Source organism: Nicotiana tabacum, chromosome 8, assembly GCF_000715075.1.
Source record: "Nicotiana tabacum cultivar K326 chromosome 8, ASM71507v2, whole genome shotgun sequence".
Taxonomy (NCBI): domain Eukaryota; kingdom Viridiplantae; phylum Streptophyta; class Magnoliopsida; order Solanales; family Solanaceae; genus Nicotiana; species Nicotiana tabacum.
In genome coordinates this window covers 90011894-90032469 of record NC_134087.1, presented here as the reverse complement: position 1 = coordinate 90032469, position 20576 = coordinate 90011894, and the positions used below count along the sequence as shown (strand labels likewise).

The 20576-nt window shown below is 38.9% G+C and overlaps 1 long non-coding RNA gene across 1 annotated transcript; it reads left to right on the top strand.

Annotated features, from left to right (window-relative positions):
- Positions 1-14868: 14868 nt before the first annotated feature.
- LOC107775376 (uncharacterized) lies at positions 14869-17660 on the top strand. The gene is made up of 2 exons (XR_012694135.1): positions 14869-16547; positions 17398-17660. It is a non-coding gene; the product is annotated as an uncharacterized LOC107775376 (long non-coding RNA).
- The last annotated feature ends 2916 nt before the right edge of the window (positions 17661-20576 follow it).

The window sequence follows — 20576 nt, the reverse complement described above, 5'->3', positions numbered from 1 at the left end:
CAGAAGATGCTGAAGTTATTTAGTTCATTTGTAAAAATTTCAGCACTAAATAAGCTGAAGTTTTTTGTTCTGGATAAATTTTTTTCAAAAACTTCAGCAGAAGATGCTAAAGTTATTTAGTTCATTTGTAAAAACTTCAGCACTATATAAGTTGAAGTGTTTTTGTCCTGGATTCATTAATTTTGTCATAAAACTTTTTCAAAAACTTCAGCAAAAAATACTGAATTTATTTAGTTCATTTGTAAAAATTTCAACACTATATAAGAAAATGGCACTAAAGCTTTTTAGAGTTTCACAAAACAATGATGTCCAATTATTTTCTCACTAACCACACCCACCAGATAGGAAAATGGCACTAAATCTACCTGATAACTGGCCTCATTGAATATAGGTCTTGTCTTCTCACAGTTATCGATTTTCTGATTTGCTCTTGTCTTACACATAAAAATGTGTAAGTATCTATATTTATCTCACAGTTTCATCTTACAAACTTTCATATTACTCTATGTACTTCCTATCAATATTTCAAAAGTCAATCATAAAGCAATTAAGTAAAGAAGTAAAATAAAATCAGATAAAAAAAGGTGGAGCATATTACGTGCAATTGCCAACTCTTGGATAGCATTAGTTGTGTCCTGAAATAGGGAAGGCAGACTCTTATATTCGGTCAATAAAGCCTGTAACATCGAAAGAAGGTAACTAGATGTTAAGAATAAAGAGAACAATTAACGAAGAAAGAAGAAGAAGAAGAAGAAGAAGAAGAAGAAGAAGAAGAAGAAGAAGAAGAAGAAGAAGAAGAAGAAGAAGAAAACGAAGGAGGAGAAAGACGAGGAGAAAGGGGACTGAAGTTGGACTGAGGAGAAAGGAGAAAAAATAGGTACAAATTAAAACTTTTTAAAAAAATAGGTATAGGTTAAGTGGGACGACCAAATAAGGTGCCCCGAGCAATTTTTACAATATTTTCTTGAAATGAAAGAAGCAACAGCCACGCAAGAGTGCTCACTTTTCGCATGTCAGGATAATATTTGGACCGACATAGAATAGAAAAGACATTCCACCCTGAAATAGTAGGAATTGTGTTTGAGTATAAATTTTACAAGGGATTTATAAAACTAAAAATTTATAGGTAAACATAAAATTGCAAATTAGTATTTCAATATTTTACTCAAATTTTTTCAAATTCCTTACTTTCAATATTATATATAAAATTTAATAAATACAAAAAATACGCCTAAAGGTTGAATTTCGGTGTGCAGGAACACTGGTCTGTAGCGCCTGTGCACATTGTACGACGCAGATCCTGATAGTGGTAGCGGCTTAAAGATTTAAAAGGTGAGACGCGTATCTCTATTTTGGCTTTACCTGTGCTGTAAAAAACTGGAACGATACTGTAGAGAAATATACAGACATACACTATTTTTGGATAGCATTTATTTACTCTGTCCTCTGCCGCCATCTTTCCTTTCCGTATAACAATGACATGTAAATAAAAAACAATCTTTTCCATTAAAAAATGTAAAGAACCAGTAAATTTGGTCGTATTATTGTTGTACACAAATTTCTCCTTGTACAATAATGCTCAATGCTAATTGATATTTTTTTTTTCCTTATATGATGAAATATTTTGTGGCACTTCCAAACTTATTCGAGAGATTTGAGATTTTTGTTAAACTTTTAAAACAATCGCAACTCCATCATGGACTTAAATACCAGCATAATTGATAATTATGACTTTTAGTTACAAGGAATAAATTCATTTATATAATAATTTTACATTAATTATTACTGTAATAATTGAAGAACTACCGTTATGGTTTTCAACAAGGCTCCTAACCAAATTAATTATACATATATTTGTTTGACCAAAAAGTATTGAACCTTTTGATTAAATTAATTAATGATGAGAAAAGGAAAATTTTAGCCAAGCATAATCAACTTCAGATCTAAAAATGTATAGCGAGATAATGAATGAAAAAATAAGAACATTCTCGATTTCTTGTTACATTCCCCTCTTTCGCAAGAAGAAAGAAATATCAGTCTACATCCTTCAAAAGAGGAAATTGTAAGAGAAAGAGTTGAGAGGAAAAGCCCCGCTCCCTTTTTCTTAGAATCCCCCTTCTATATATAGTTCTTGGAACTTTACTGTGTTCTTTGACCAACGTACTCTCACGTGACTGTCTTTTCGTCGTTATTCGAATACCGTTTTTACTTAACATACACTATCGATGATTGGACCGAGGTTAGCCGTGGTGCTTCCCGCCATTTCTCCACTTAGGCGAGGTCCCAGCTTGGACGACCACTGTGGTCAGATTTTGACCCATACAATTAGTCCCTCAGTTCGTCGAGGTCATCCCTTGGCGGGCTCTGTGGGCGGACTTTGTAGATTCAAAGGCTAGGAGAAATCTGACTGTTCATACCTTGAACGGGATTTTTAGATCGAGGCGGTGGCGCAATGCTTCAACAATGCCTTTGTTTCGTTGCGTCCGTTCGGAGTCGAAACGTTGTGTTGATTCGAAACGTCGTTTGTGATTACTACCATTCTGACACACGTTTCCTGGGGATTGAACCGTTTCATGCCTTATCAGTGCTGATTGGCGACTCTAGGGTTTCCCGCTTAGGGCATTTATGTCCCTATAAATAGGGGGAAACACCAATCTACTGGCACACTTTCTTGATTTGTCAAAAGAATTTCGTGAATCTTCATCTTCTCCGATACTTCTGATTTTCGACTCTCTCTTGTTGGCCAGAAGTTGACTCACCGTCTTCCCTCTTAATTCTCTTTGTTTATTCATTCTATTCAATTGAGATAAATGGTTGGTACTTCTTCCCGCGCTGATAATCTTGCCGCAGTTCCGGTGCATGCTCTTACTCCCGGAGGAGTAGAAGTGGTAGAGGATGAGGGAGTTCCAATGGCGACCAAAATACTGCCTCGTCCCGGGAAGTCGTGGACCGATTTCAATAGCCCTGCCGGAGAGGAACCGGAACATGTTTCCTCTGTTATGAATGAGGCGGCAATTGCGGAGCTGAAGGTTAGGTGGGGGATTTCGCACCACGTCGAGATGTTGCCAGCGGTGGGAGATGATATTATACATTTCGATCACCCAGGATATTGTGCGTTCTATGCATATCCCTTTATTGTCGGGTATACACTTCCTCTCCCTTCCTTGGTGGTAGATTTTTGCTATTTCTACAAGGTATGTCTGGCTCAGCTTTCACCGTACTTGTATAAACTGTTCCTCATGCTACTCAAGTTCGCGGAGCTTGCTGGTCGGGAGATCACTCTGAGACACATGCTTAACATTTTCGCCCCTCAACTCATTCGGGGCACGATGGTCCATATGCGCCATCGAGGGGCGAAGAGTCTGGTAGTGAATATGGACGATAGAGCCAATCATCGTTTCTACGAAAACTATTTTTATGTACGAACCGAGCACCTTGTGGCAGATCCTGCAGGATTTCCTGAGAGATGGAACTTCGCACGTAAGTTTTTGTATCTTTTGTTGAAATGATAGTCGACCGCTCTTCTTTGGCCGGTATTGAATTTTTTTTGCTTTTGCAGCCGCGAGACTACCCCCTGCGCCTGTTGACGATATCTGTAAATGGGTAAAAACCATTCTTCCTCATACGACGGGAGTTCGCAAATGGTCGTCCTTCTATGAGAAATATGGACGTAAGCCTCTTACTGGTAAGTAGTATTGCCGCAACTTCTGTTTTCCGCTTTGTAACTTGACTCTGTTGCTTATACGACTATTATCATTTTTAGGGAGAGTGCAAAGGGCGAGGGCTCCTCCACTTGCATTTCGTCAGCCGACGTCTTCTACTTGGCCCGTACCAAGGTCTGTTGTCTGACCTATGGCAAGGGCTTCTCAAGTTGAATCAATGGCCGTAGCCGTGTGCATGGAAACTGTTTCCCAATCTAGGGCTCCGACTCTTACTATCCACTCGACGGGAGAATCTTCCCATGCTGAAGACGGGGAGGGGCCATCAAAGAGACGATGAGTGGAGTCTAAAATGGCTCCTTCAGCCAGGGTATGTTCAGAGGGCAACATCACCTTGACGGAGTCTGAAGTGGGAGGTGATGTTAACCCATCCGTGGCGGTAGAGACGGTGATCGTAACCAACCCGACGGTGGAGGCTTCGGCGTCTACCATTGATCAACAGCCTGCTGCAATGGGGAGTCAGGATCCGGAGACCCCTATCACCACTTTGGGTGGGCCTTCATCTTTCGGACCTAGTCCTGCTTCATCCTCGACCGCAGAAAGGGGGAAGGGCGTCATGGTCGATGACTACGAATCTGAATCAGATCTTGATCCTGACAATGTTAGGATGTTTGAGGAAGGCCTTACTCGTATAGTGGTACACGTGGGAGGCCCGATCCGTCTACTTGAAATCCCATCAGAGATTAACCTTCTGGGAGATACGGAGGAATTGGTGCTGCAGTTTGACCTTTTGTTCTCTGCCACCAAGTGTGAGGCTCTTCGGGACGTCCGTGACGTCAATTTGATGCATGAAGTGGCTGCTATGGGCCTGAGGGTATGTTTTTCCCCTTTTTGTGTTCCTTTTATCTTTGGTAACCTTGGCCTTTACCAACTCTTTTCGTCTTTCAGACGTACATGGTGGAAATTGAAAGTGCTCGCAGGACTGACACTCAGGCCAAAAATTTTCTTATGATGTTGGAAAAGTACCTGCACAACCGCAACTAGTGCCGTGAGATACATGAAAGGCTGAGGGCGAACACCGGTGATCGATCCCTTGGTGAGGAACTGGAGAAGAGGGATCAGGAGTTGATGCAGGCTATTCACAAGAATAGCGAGCTCGAGGAGCAACTTCGTGTAAAGGACGAAAAGCTTGAATTGGGCAAAGAGGTCACCGCAGAGTGTGAGCATCTTCAGGCGAAGGTGCTGTTGTTGCAGTTCGAGTTGGATCATAATACCATCAGAGTCGAGACTTTGAGTGCAGAGTGGATGGGGAAATTAGCCGAGCTCGGCTTCGGCTAGGGAGGCAACTTTAGAGGACACTATCCGTGTCCTTCAATCCGAGCAAGAGTCTGAGAGGGCGACGGCTACGCTCAGGGAGGCAAGGCTCGAAGAGAGTATTGGCGATATAAACCGGGAAGCTTCAACTTTAGGAGATCGAGTCACTGTTCTTGAGGCCGAAAAGGTGCAATTGTTGTCCCAAGTTGAAACTGCCTCCGCCGTTATTCCTCTTCATTTGCACGAACTCTAGGTTCATGTCGAAGCCCAGCGGGACATATACAAGAGTTTGTGGGAAGCGGGCAATGTTCTGAGGCCGCCTATGAAGGAGCTCGGGTGAAGGCACGAGAGGATTGTGTTACCTATGTTTATGATCCCGCGACAATGGAGGCCGCTGGGGATGTTTATGCTGAGGGGGAGTTTCCTGGAGGTGGCGATGATGAGGACGGCGGTGATGGCGCCCAGTAAAAAAGTTGTTATCTTTGTTGTCTTTTCTTGTTTATCATTTTTTGTGTTGTTGCCTTCTTTTTTTTATTTATTTTGTACTGGACCGGTTTTAGTCGTGTATAATCTGCGGTCATTTGCGCAACTGTTTAAATAAAGGAGTTTTCATCGTTATACATCCTTTGCATCCCCCCTTTTGCTTTACATATATTTCGCGTAAATTTTCGGATCTTCGTATGGTGGATTCCTGGTTTTTCAGGGAAACCAATCTTAACCGGACTAAGTGGGACTTCATCGTGAGTCCGAATGGAGTCTCATTCGATTCGCCTATTTGGGGCAGAATCGACTTGGTGACTTATTGCTTTAAGCAGATTCGTCTTTGCCTCAAATGAGTTTATATAATTTTGTTGTTTTGGATGAAGTTAGTCTTGACTTGACTCGTTCGTGGGGGGGGGGGGGTCAAACTATCGAACTTGAACTTCGTATGGTTGTTTTGGACAAAGTCGCTTCTTTTTTATTTTATACACATCCGAGCGAGGTCGAACTTGGAGTTTGTAATGAAATCAATTTTTTTAATAAGTAGAAGGAATAAAGCACGACGGTGACCAATAGCTGCAAAGGCATTATTGGGCTCGAATGAGTTCGAACTTTTCCTTTTGCGATGGTTCTTTGCCGTAGAGATGTTGTTTTGAGCTAGTATCGAAATATTATCCCATTATAATTCGAACAAGATCAGTCTTCCCTTTTCATTCGGCGATGGCCTTTGGCTATAAAGATGTTATTTAGAGTTATCGTCGAAATATTAATCTGTTACGATTCGAATGAGGTTGAACTCTTCTTTTTGGCGATGGCCCTTGGTCGTAGGGGTCTTATTTTGAGCTGACGTCGAAATTTTAACCCGTTGTGATTCGAATGAGGTCAAATTCTTCTTTTTGGCGATGGCCCTTGGCCGTATGGGTGTTATTTCAAGCTGTCGTCGAAATGTTAACCCATTATAATTTGAGCGAGGTCGAACTCTTCTTTTTTGGCGATGGCCCTTCGCCATAGGGGTGTTATTTCGAGCTGGTCAAAATGTTAACCCATTATAATTCGTGCGAGGTCGAGCTCTTCTTTTTTGATGATGGTCCTTGGCCGTAGGTGTGTTATTTCGAGCTGTTGTCGAAATGTTAACCCATTATAATTCGAGCGAGGTCGAGCTCTTCTTTTTTGGCGATGGCCCTTGGCTGTAGGGGTGTTATTTCGAGCTGTCGTCGAAATGTTAACCATTATAATTCGAGCGAGGTCAAACTCTTCTTTTTTGGTGATGGCCCTTGGCTGTAGATGTGTTATTTCGAGCTGTCGTCGAAATATTAACCCATTATAATTTGAGTGAGGTCGAACTCTTCTTTTTTGGCGATGGCCCTTGGCCGTAGTGGTGTTATTTCGAGCTGTCATCGAAATGTTAACCCATTATAATTAGAGCGAGGTCGAACTCTTCTTTTTTGGCGATGGCCCTTGGCCGTAGGGGTGTTATTTCGAGTTGTCGTCAAAATGTTAACCCATTATAATTCGGGCAAGGTTGAGCACTTCTTTTTTGGCGATTGCCCTTGGCCGTAGGGGTGTTATTTCGAGCTATCGTCGAAATGTTAACCCATTATAATTCGAGCGAGGTCGAACTCTTCTTTTTTTGGTGATGGCCCTTTGCCGTATGGGTGTTATTTCGAGCTGTCGTTGAAATGTTAACCCATTATAATTCGAGCGAGGTCGAATTCTTCTTTTTTGGCGATGACCCTTGGTCGTAGGGGTGTTTTTTCGAGCTATCATCAAAATGTTAACCCGTCGCGAGTCCCAATTTTTTGGAGAGTTTTAGGTGTCCTCTAGGGGAGTCCCAGTTTTGCTTAATTTGTGTGTTTCCTGGATGAGTCCCAGTTTGCTTAATTTTATCTGTATTGGATAGTGTGATGCCGGAGAGTACAGAACGTTGCTATCTTGCTAATGTTCGTTTTATGCATATATTGGAATTTCCCTGTTTAACCCCTTCATCATTATTACATCTCGCGATTTTCGTATGTTAAAATTTCGTTTCTAGTTAACCGACGTAGACTCGGGGATGAGATCATCATGACGTTAATGTACATACGCTATTTATAATAAGTGATAAACAAGTGTTATATAGGATAAAAGGGTACACGGATTAAAGGAAACGAGTTTCGTAGAAAGTGGTCAATTTGGAATAAAATACGGGTCGAGCAATAATACCCGATAATTATGAACTATTACCATGCAAGGTGCCATATGACCACGGTAGTATAATATATAAAGTATATAAGAAGTATTTTAAAAAATAAATAGAATTTTAAGTAATTTATGGTAAGTTTTAAATTATGCGGGTAATTGATTAATTACCGGGTAACATAACATTATCCAGTTCACTAATAAGTGGATATAAATTAACATCCCACCCCCGCCCCACGTGGCAAGAAGCCACGAAATTGAAAGTGACTAAGTAGTCACTTTTGGCCAGATGGCTAATTATGAAATGACTAAGAGTTGAGTCTTAGCAAATAAGACTAGTGGCCATTATTTGAAGACTTTGCAATTAAAGAACAGAAGATTGTTCTTGCTCTTGGAAATTCAATTCCAAACGTTGGCCATTAGGAACAGAATACTTACAATAGCAAATTCCAAACTTTGCATCTAAAGTTTTATCTCTTTTTAACAATAAGAACAAATAACGTTGGGAGCTAACTACACCTAGACGTGAAAAGCAGAACAGATTCGTTCCAAAAATTTCAAAGAATTCAAGCAAATCTCGTTCAACATATTTCACTGAAGCAGAAGCTTCATTTCATTCGAATAATTCCAGGAATAGGTATGTTAAGGCTATCCCTTCTTTCTTTTGGCATGATCCAAATTATACTGAAGAAACGAGCAAATACACAGTTTCTATAAATTACTCTATTCATAGAAATAGTATGGGTGTCTATATTTTTTATTACCCACGAGAATTATTATTATCTTCTATTCATGGGTTTCAGAATAATACGCAGTTGGAAAAGTTTATCCTGAAGGAATATCGAGATTATTATGTATTTTTCATGCATTTCACTCATTTATACATGTGCATTGACATGGGATATGGAAAAAGGTTACGGTGTTATATACGTACCACCACCTGATCAGTTGGTATATAATGATGATGTTGCCCACAGTGACTGAAATATGATTCAAACGGTGTTATATACATGTACATATGTATGTATATGTATATGTAATATGGGAAGAGGTTATGGCGTTATATATATACCACCACCTAATCAGCTGGTATATGTTGTGATATTGCCCACAGTGGCCGAGATGATATGATGGGATGCTCTCAGTGGCTTGATGATATTATGTACACCCATACCTATGCATGGTATGCCATTTATACGTATGTGCATGATATTATAAACGTTTCAAAATTTACAGAGTTATTCAGATTTAAAGGTATTTCTGTATTCCATGTTTCATCTATGTCTTTTACGTACTTATTTTCATGCCTTACATACTCAGTACATTTTTCATACTGACGCCCTATTTCACGGGACCTTCATTTCATACCCGCAGGTGCAGGTAGGCAAACTAACGGTCCCCCTTCTTAGAATCCCTGATCAGCGAGAGTTGGCGTGCTCCATTTGATCCGGAGCTGCTTTTGATTTTGGTATGATACATTTGTATATATATACGTATATGGATGTGACGTGGTCCAGTCCCGTCTTTGTACAGTTATGTTTCTATTAGAGGTCTGTACACAGTATGTCTAGTTGGGTTGTATATGGCCTTGACGACTTTCAGGTTTGGATGTATAGTTGTCTATAGCAGCCTTGACGGCTCGCCCATTGTATTCTGCACGTATACGTACATATGCCTTGATGGCAGGTTTTCTTTACGTATGTTATTTTCGTAATGCAGCAAATGTTATACAAGTTCATATCTTAGACGCATGCTTAGGGGTGTTTGACAGATAGGACTCAGGCACCCGTCACGGCCCATCGGTTTGGGTCGTGACAAAAGTGGTATCAGAGCAGTTCTGTCCTAGGGTTGTTTATAGACCGTATCTAGTAGAGTCTTGTTTATGGGTGTGTTGTGCACCACACTTATAAACAGGAGGCTATATGGCATATAGGATGTTATCCTCTCTTTTTATCTCAGATCGTGCAATACAAGAATTCAGGTTCCTAACGATATGTTATATTTTCAGCAATGCCTCCAAAGAGTACGACCTCCTAGAAGGGAAAGTCCGTGGCTAGTGAGACTACTAGTCGAGCGCCACGAGTTACCAGGGCTTGGGGACAATCTCATAGTGAGGTTCCATCTCAGACTTCATATACCCCGCCTTTTCTAGAAGAGCTCCGAAGGGCACCAGCTCCAGCGCCCGCCCCTGTACATTTATCACCTCAGCCGGATGCGCCAGGTCAGGAGATGAGAGATGTTGTTCAGTTATTGACCCGATTAGTAGTCGCATAGGCTCGGCGTTAGGAAGCAGGTATTGGTCATGCCGATAGGTCCGTGAGTGCGAGAGTTCATGACTTTGTTAATTTAGACCCTCCGGTATTCACTAGAGCAGACCCGAATGAGGACCCTCAGGTATTTATTGATAGAGTGCAGAGGACGTTACGGTTAATAAAGACCACTATGACTGAGTCAGTTGAGATAGCTTCCTATAGACTCCGAGATGTTGCAGTTAATTGGTACGAGTCTTGGGAATTGTCCAGAGATGAGAATGCCCCTCCAGTAGTATGGCATGAGTTTACAGAATCTTTTCTTCGTCATTATCTGCCACCAGAGCTTAGGCGAGATAGAATTGATAGGTTCTTGACCCTTTGGCAGGGAAATATAAGTGTTCGGGAGTACGGTCTTCAGTTTGATTCATTTTCTAGGTATGCTCCCACTATTGTATCTAAGATGGAGGATCGGGTTCACCGGTTCGTGATGGGATTAGAGCCTCACTTACTTAACGATTGTATGTCGGTTTCACTTCAGCCAGACATGGATTCTCGTATTCAGGCATACGCTCAGGGTGTAGAGGAGCGTAACAGAAACAGAGGGCCGATCGTGAGCAGGATAGGGCCCAGAATAAGAGAGTAAGGTCTTCGAGTCCTTCTGGTGAGTTTCAAGGTGGTCAAACGCAGCAGTATTCGAGATATCTATACCAGCCATCGGCTAGCGCACCCCCTCCATTTGGTAGTAAGAGATTTGATCGTTCAACATATTCAGGGCCTGGTCAGAATTTTAGGGCCTCAGGTTCTCAGTATAGGGGTGAGTCAAATCAGATGAAGCCACTCTTTCCATAATGTACTCAATGTGGTAAGCAGCATACCGTGTAGTGCCGTATGAGATTAGGTATTTGTTATACTTGTGGTTATCCGTGTCACATTATGAGGGATTGTCCGATGAGAGGTGATGCAAGCATAGCTTAGCCAGTGGGATCTGTAGCTGGATCGTCATTATCAGTACGCCCCCTTGGGCAAGGTCCCTAAGTACCAATGAGTCGTGGTAGAGGCAGAGGCGGAGCATCTAGCTCGAGCAGCCCTCAGAACTGCATTTATGCGTTGGCAGGACGATAGGACCAAGAGTCATCGCCTGATGTTGTTACAGGTATATTATCAGTCTCCTCCTACGATGTATATGCACTGATTGATCCAGGTTCCACCTTATTGTTACTCCGTTGGTTGCTAGTAAGTTTGAAATAAAACCTGAATTGGTTAAACCTTTTGAGGTGTCTACACTTGTTGGGGACTCGGTGATAGCTAAGCAGGTATATAGGGGTTGTATAATAATAGTTCATGGTCGACCTACCATAGCAGACTTAATCGAGTTAGATATGGTAGAATTTGATGTTATAATGGGTATGGATTGGTTTGCTTCTTGTCATGCCAACGTTGAATGTAGATTAAAGATAGTCTGATTTCAATTTCCAGGGGATCCTATTTTGGAGTGGAAAGGTAACACGACATCGCCGAGAGGTAGATTTATTTCCTATCTCAAGGCAAGGAAGATGATCAGAAAGGGCTGTATTTATCACTTAGTTCGGATTCAGGATGTGGAAGTATAGTCACCAACCATTCAGTCCATCCCTGTGGTCAATGAGTTTCCAAATATCTTCCCTAATGAACTTCTGGGTCTCCCTCCATAGCGAGAAATTGAGTTTTCTATTGACCTACTACCAGATACTCACCCAATATCTACTCCTCCCTATAGAATGGCCCCCGTAGAGCTGAAAGAGTTAAAAGAACAACTAAAGTACTTGCTTGAAAAAGGTTTTATCAAACCTAGTATGTCACTGTGGGGAGCACCTGTGTTGTTTGTAAGGAAGAAAGATTGTTCCTTACAAATGTGTATTGATTATAGGCAACTGAATAAGGTGACGATCAAGAACAAGTACTGCTCCCGAGGATTGATGACTTATTTGATCAGTTGCAACGTGCCAAGTGCTTTTCAAAGATAGACTTGAGGTCCGAGTACCATCAGGTAAGGGTTAAGGATGAAGGACAAGATATCGGCACTTTGAGTTTCGGGTTATGTCTTTCGGTCTGACCAATGCCCCAGCAGTATTCATGGATTTGATGAACCGTGTGTTCAGGCCTTTCTTAGATCTGTTTGTAATTGTATTTATTGATGATATATTGGTATATTCTCGTTCAGAGGATGAGCATGCTGGTCATCTGCGTATTGTGCTCAGAGTTCTACAAGAAAGGAAGTTGTATGCAAAATTTTCTAAATGTGAATTCTGGTTGAACTCTATAACATTCCTTGGGCATATCATTTCGGGTGAAGGCATCTGGGTGGATACACAAAAGATTGAGGCAGTAAAGACTTGTCCTAGTCCCACAACACCGACGGAAGTTCGTAGCTTTCTTGGTTTGGAAGGTTATTATAGGAGATTTGTGGAAGGATTTTCTTCCCTTTCAGCACCTTTAACAAAGTTGACTCAGAAGGGAGCAAAGTTTCAATAGACTGATGCTTGTGAACGGAGTTTCCAGGCATTAAAGGACAAGTTAACTTCAGCACCGGTTCTAATGCTCCCAGAAGGGACCGATGTTTATGTTATCTATTGCAATGCTTCAGGCGTTGGATTGGGTTGTGTACTGATGCAGCATGGTAAGGTTTTGGCTTATGCTTCTAGACAACTAAGAAAGCACAATAAAATCTACTCGACCCATGATTTAGAGTTAGCTGCGATGATTCATGTACTAAAGATATGTAGGCACTACTTGTATGGCATTCATGTTGATATCTATACGGATCATAAGAGCCTCCAGTACATCTTCAGGCAAAAGGAATTGAATCTTCGTCAAAGGAGATGGTTGGAACTACTTAAAGACTATGACGTTGATATTTTATACCATCCGGGGAAGACGAACGTAGTTGTCGATGCTCTCAGCCATAGATTTATGGGTAGCCTGTCGTATTTGCAGCCAGAAAAGAGGGGAATAGCCCATGAGGTTCATCAGGGAAATATATTGGTGGGATCGAATGAAAAATGATATAGAGGAATTTATTGCTCAGTGCCCTAACTTCAACAGGTTAAGATTGAGCATCAAAAACCTGGTGGATTATTGCAGGCTATGGAGATTCCGACTTGGAAATGAGAAATAATCAATATGGACTTCATCGTAGGCTTACCTCGTACTAAGCGTAAATTCAATTCAATATGGGTGATTGTTGATAGGCTCACAAAGTCAGCCCATTTTCTGCCCGTTAGAACTACATATTCCTCAGAAGATAATGCGAGGCTTTATATCAAGGAGATAGTACGACTACATGGTGTCCCTGTATCTATTATCTCGGATAGAGGAGCTCAATTTACAACTAACTTTTGGAGGTCCTTCAAAAAGGGATTGGGGACTCAAATAAGCCTTAGTACAACATTTCATCCCCAGACAAATGGACAGGCTGAGCGTACTATTCAAACACTAGAGGATATGTTACGAGCTTGTGTAATAGACTTCAAAGGTAGCTGGGATGATCATCTACCGCTTATTGAGTTCGCATATAATAATAGCTACCATTCCAGCATTCAGATAGCTCCATACGGTCGCCTATAAGGTGGTTCAACGTTGCCTATAGGGTGGTTCGACGTTGGAGAATCTGGATTACACGGGCCAGACCTGGTTCAGCAAACCATAGAAAAAGTAAAGCTTATTCAGGATCGACTATTGACAGCTCAGAGTCATCAGAAGTCATATTCTGACGTGCGACGTCGAGATTTAGATTTCGGGGTTGATGACTGGGTATTCTTAAAAGTGTCGCCTATGAAGGGTGTGATGAAATTTGGCAAGAAAGGAAAACTTAGCCCACGGTATATTGGGCCTTATAGGATCATTCAGAGAGTGGGTTGAGTAGCTTATGAGTTTAAATTGCCCTCGGAATTGGAGTATGTCCATCCAGTTTTTCACGTATCTATGTTACGAAAGTGCATTGGCGATCCTACTCGAGTTGTGCCCACGAATGGTGTACAAATTACAGAGGAATTGTCATACGAGGAAATTCCGATGAACATTCTAGACCGACAAATCCGCAAGATGTGGAATAAGGAGGTAGCCTCCGTAAAAGTACTTTGGAGAAATAACAATGTGGAAGAAATGACTTAGGAGGCCGAGGAAAACATGAAGTCTAGATATCCCTACCTATTTCCTCCTCCAGAGAAGGGTCCGACCGAGACGTCATAATCATAATGTACGTGTATAAATTCTTATGTTGGTTATTATCGTTGGTCGTGTGAGGCCATGGTCATAATTCATAATTCTGGTCGTATGTGGCGTTGGGTTATTAAGCTTCTACGAGGAGAATTGGTAGTGGTGTTATTACAAAGGCGACTCTACCAAGATTATATAAATCTCGGAGAGTTAAACATTCAAGGACAAATGTTTCTAAGGGGGGAAGGATGTTACATTTCGTGATTTTCGTACGTTAAAATTTCATTTTTAGTTAACCGACGTAGACTCGGGGATGAGATCATCTTGACGTTAACGTACTTACGCTATTTATAACAAGCGATAAATAAGTGTTATGAAGGATAAAGGGGTACACGGATTAAAGAAAACGAGTTTCGTTGAAAGTGATCAATTTGGAATAAAATACGGGTCGAGCGATAATACCCGATAATTATAAACTAGTACCATGCAAGGTACCATATGACCATGGTAGTATATTATATAAAGTATATATGAAGTATTTTAAAAAATAAATAGAATTTTAAGTAATTTGTGGTAAGTTTTAAATTATGCGGGTAATTGATTAATTACCGGATAATATAACATTACCCAGTTAACTAATAAGTGGATAAAAATTAACATCCCACCCCCACCCCACGTGGCAAGAAGCCACGAAATTGAAAGTGACTAAATAGTCACTTTTGGCCAGATGGCTAATTATGAAATGACTAAGAGGCGAGTCTTAGCAAATAAGACTAGTGGCCATTATTTGAAGACTTTGCAATTAAAGAACAGAACATTGTTCTTGCTCTTGGAAATTCAATTCCAAATGTTGGCCACTAGGAACAGAATACTTACAATAGCAAATTCCAAACTTTGCATCCAAAGTCTTATCTCTTTTCAATAATAAGAACAAATACCGTTGGGAGCTAACTGCACCAAGACGTGAAAAGCAGAACAAATGCGTTCCAAAAATTTCAAAGAATTCAAGCAAATCTCGTTCAACATATTTCACTGAAGCAGAAGCTTCATTTGATTCGAATAATTCCAAGAACAGGTATGTTAAGGCTATCCCTTCTTTCTTTTGGCATGATCCAAATTATACTGAAGAAACGAGCAAATACACAGTTTCTATAAATTACTCTATTCATAGAAATAGTATGGGTGTCTATATTCTTAAACCCCATAAGAATTATTATTATCTTTTGTTCATGGGTCTCAGAATAATACGCAGTTGGAAAAGTTTATCCGGAAGGAATATCGAGATTTTTATGTATTTTTCATACATTTCACTCATTTATACATGTGCATTGATGTTACGCCCCGCAATATTACGTCAATATTATGTCTCGCAGTAATAAGTTATGACAGTGTTGCATTGTGTAGTATTACATTACAGTGATGTTACGCTTTGCAATAATAAGTTAAGACGATGTTGCACCCTGCTGTATTTTACGTTGAATTTGTCGTAAGGTAATTCGCATCAGTCCAAGGAAAAGATTATTTGGGAATTATAAGGATTATGCTATTTCACAAGTGATTAGTAAATTCATGAAGGTGAAAGGGGGAGCAAGTCTAAGAAAATGAATTTTGTTAAAGTTTGGCATTTGAGATAAAATACGGCCCGAGCTATAATACCCGTATTTATGGACTAGTGTCGTACAAGGTACTACATGACCATGATTGTAAGGTGTACAAGGTATGTTAAAAGCAAGTAGTATTTTAAGTAATTTGAGATAAACCTTAATTATGTGGATAGTTGGTTAATTATTGGATAGTGGAAGATTATCAAATTAATCATAAGATTAGTGGTTAAATAAATGGTGATTTTGGATAAAGCTTGACAAAAAAATGTGGCAACCCATTTATATAACATTGTGACTCTTGTATAATAATTGAAAGGTGTCAAAGATTTAGTAGGTTATGAGACATTACTCATCAAAGTAGGGCCAACTCAAATTGATAAAAAAATGACTTCCTTAGCTACAATTTGGGTAAAACAACACCCTTATGAAAAATACATATAAAGAAAAGAATTAGTGAGGGTTATTAAGTACAAACCAAAAATGGGTTTGTTTCCAGTGGTGTCAAGACCGTGACTTGAAAGTTGCTTACGGAGGTCATCCACTTTAAGCTTGGTAATGGTGGCCATTGTTTGAATATTTTGAAGTTTGTTAAAATTTTCAGCGCTAAGAAATTGGAGAGGATGGAGAACTACTCATATAGTGAGTGGGGAAAATCTTGCAAAGGAAGAGTGTTTGTATATTTGTACAACACATGATTTTGCGCGGGGCTCCTTTTGACGTTCGGAATCAGTCTTACTCATACTTCACGCACGCCTCTATAATGTAACGAGAAGTGCATGTATCAAACTTTCAGAGCGGATCTTCAATAATTCAAACCAGATTTTATAAAGGAGTACGGTGCAATATTTCTAAGAGAATTGGCTCAGGTATGTTAAGGCTATCCCTTCTTTCTTTTGGCATGATCCATACGATACGAACGGAACGTGCAAATGCACAAATTCCATGAATGACTCTATTCATAGAAGTATTAGAGATATCTGTGATCTTGAATTTCTGTGTGTTATAATGTCTTATCATCTGTTCATGGGTTTCAGAAAAATACGAAAGTTGAAAAGAGTTTACGTTATGATATTACTCAGAGACAAAATGGTCTTATGACATTCCGAATGATTTTATTGACGTACTTTATGCAGTGCATTCATGTGCACTGACCCATGACCAGATGACATTATATACGCATATATATGTAAATATATGTATATGGGATATGGGAAAGGTTACGACATTATATATGCATCACCACCTGATCAGCTGGTATATGACTATGATGTTGTCCACAGTGGCTGAAATATGATTCAAACGGCGTTATATACGCATATATATGTATGTACTCAAACGGTGTTATATACGCGTATATATGTAAATATATGTATATGGGATATGGGAAAGGTTATGGCGTTATATATGCACCACCACCTGATCAGCTGGTATACAATGATGATTTTGCCCACAGTAGCCGGGATGGTATAATGGAATGCCCTCAGAGGCTGATGATGTTATGAAACATGTACCTATGCACGACATGACATTCATACGCACACGCATGACGCTAAAAGTAATTTATGATCTACAAAGTTATTCATACTTATAGGTTGAGTCATGTACTCTATATGTCTTCCATGTCTCTTATGTATTTATTTATGTGCCTTACATACTCGATACATTATTCGTACTGACATCCCTTTTGCCTGGGGATGTTGCGTTTCATGCCCGCAGGTCCCGATAGATAGGTCGAGAGCCCTCTAACTAGGCTATCAGCTCAGCGGAAGATGTTGGTGCGCTCCATTTGCTTCGGAGTTGCTCGTTTGGTTAGTATGAGTTAGGCGTGTATTGTTTGGTATGGCGGGACTCTGTCCCGACCTTTATGACATTATGTATTCTTAGAGGCTTGTAGACATATGTCTTGTACGTGAAGGATTGTACGGCCTTGTCTGCCTATGTTTTGAGTTTATAAATAATTATGTTGGTCTATTAGGCCCGTATGTCACGTGTATATGATGATGTAATAAGAAAGATATGTTACATTGGTACTCGGTTAAGTAAGGTACCGGGTGCCCGTCGCGGCCCATCGATTTGGGTTGTGACAAAAGTGGTATCAGAGCAGTTCTGTCCTAGGGAGTCTACAAGCCATGTCTAATAGAATGGGTTGATGAACCATGTTGTCACACCTCCTTTTTCCGCCCTCGCGAGGGTACAGGAGTTTTTTCCAATTAAAGGACAGTCGAAACGGGATTTATTTCTTTATTTCAGAGTCGCCACTTGGGAGATTTAGGGTGTCCCAAGTCACCTATTTTAATCCCGAATCGAGGAAAATAATGACTTTGTATTACAGTCTGCGCACCAGAAATCCGGATAAGGAATTCTGTTAACCCGGGAGAAGGTGTTAGGCATTCCCGAGTTCCGTGGTTCTAGCACGGTCGCTTAACTGTTATATTCGGCTTGATTATCTAATATAATACGTATTATAAACTTATGTGCAAATTTTATCCCTTAGCCGCTTTTATTATTCTTTTTATTTATTGTTAGTATTTTACGAAAAATTGCAACATTGTGAAAACGTATTTCAAATCACGTCGCAATCAATTGCACCCGTGGTTATCGACACATTTCGACTCCGTTGAGATTTAGATTTGGGTTACATAAATGCACACCCGTATTTAAGGAAATAACATTATTAAATACGCGTCTAGAGCGACTAGCGTGTCATTATTTTGGGTAGGGCCGTGAAATTTGCTAAAACGGCTCCTCCCTAATTCTAAGCAATTAACTGTACATTTATTGAGGGCCCCGAAATCTATACATTTCATTAAGCGAGGCTCATCTCATTTATTTTAAATGGACAAATCTTAAAGCGACTACATTTTTTCTATAAAAATTAGTCTCTAAAATAAAGAAAGAAAAATCCTAATTAATTACTAGCTTTTATAATTTTAAGAAAACATGACATGCTAATTGCTTGGTTAATACAAATATTGATAAAAAAAAATTTACTCTTAATTTCGAAATTTTAAATAAAATAAAAATTCAACAACTAATATTCAAAATAAACAAATATAGCTAGATTAAAACTCAGCATTGTTATTTTTTTAAAAAAATATTATTGAGATTAATTATTCACAATCATTTGAAACTAGATTTAACCATAATTACTAAAGCTTATTAGAAAGTTTATTAGACTTAAACGTTCTTCTAATCTTGCTTAAGCTCAAGTCATGCCTTAATGCCTAATTTACGATGTTTAATTTAAATTCATGTTTTAACTAAATTTAGCTACTTGTTCATGATCAACCTACAATCTTGAAGCCTTCATAGCTAGTGAATTAACCTGTTTTGCCGAACTGATTTATTACAGACTAACTTATGATATTATTTTCTTATTCCAGCTATTATTTAGTAATTCATGAAATAGCTTAAATACAATCAACAAAAGAAACAAAGAAAAAAAAACGAAATTAAAACTTCAAATTTTCATTCTTCATATGTATTCATGCTTCATATTTCGGATTACAATAACCAGCTTTTCAGTTGTGTACCTGATATTGGAAGCAAAAGAAAATGAATATGAGTATCAGCAGCAGCAGTAAAATCAGTACAACACAGCAACAATAGCCCAGCAACAGTAACAAACCAGTGGAGTAGTAATCCAAAAAAAACAAAATCTTCCAGCTTTGATGAAACAACAATTAATTCTGATTTCAAACAACAAAAGAAAGCAGAATATTTTTTTTTAGTTTTTATTTTTTTGAAAGCTTAAATATTTTTCGGAATTTTCTATCTCTTAAATGTTCAGCCCTTTTCTCTCTCTTATTTTCAGATTTGTTTCTCTCTCTCGTATCTGTGTATTTTTTCTCTATCTCTCTGTCTATATTTTTTGATTTCAAGACCTCACATATATAACCCATCCCATAAACCTTTCAATTAATTAAAATCCATACTTTTCTCTACCCAACCCATTATCTTTCCACTCATCCCCATTACATTAAATAAACATATCACACCACCCCATTTCATTTTGTCCCCCATGCTTCATTTAAAATAATGCAAGATTCCCCTTTAAATTAAATCTTGTCCCCCTTTATATTAAATAATCATATCACAACCCACCCCATTTCATTTTGTCCCCCATGCTTCAAATAAACAATTACAAAATGTACAATTCCTAAACTACCCCTTCCGACCTTACTGAAATTACCAAACTACCCCTGAACGTATTACAAATTTACCAAACTACCCATCAGCTATAACACATCAATTAATCAAACTTAACCAAAATATAGACAATATGATCAATTTCTAACAATGTTCAAACAACAATATGAACACAGATGAACATCATAACAACAATATCACATGAACATGATTTTAACAACATTTCAACAACAAATCACATGAACACAAATTGAACAATCAAGAACAACTAAAATTTGATTGAACAATATTTTTAGCAACAACAAACCTATTTTTCGGATTTAAACAACAACAATCAAACAAGTATATTTAGATTCTTAAATTCAATAATATTGAACTTAAAATCAACTCTAACAACATTACAACAAACAATTCTTATATTAAACTTTAAACAAGATTATGAGACCAATTCAAGAAATAATCACAAATGATAAACAAGAAATAAGAAAATCAAACTATACAAATTTCGGATTCAAGATCAATCAAATAAAGTATGAACATGAATGAAAAGATTCAACCACAATAACAAACTTTATTCAAATTTCGAATTGAACTTAAACAAAACAAATAAATATATTCAAATCACTAATCTTCAAATAATCAATTAATCTTTCTTAATTAAATCCAACAAAAAAAATATAACAAAGATACATGATCATGAATGAAATCTATATTAAACAAACAACGGATTCAAGCGATTTAAACTA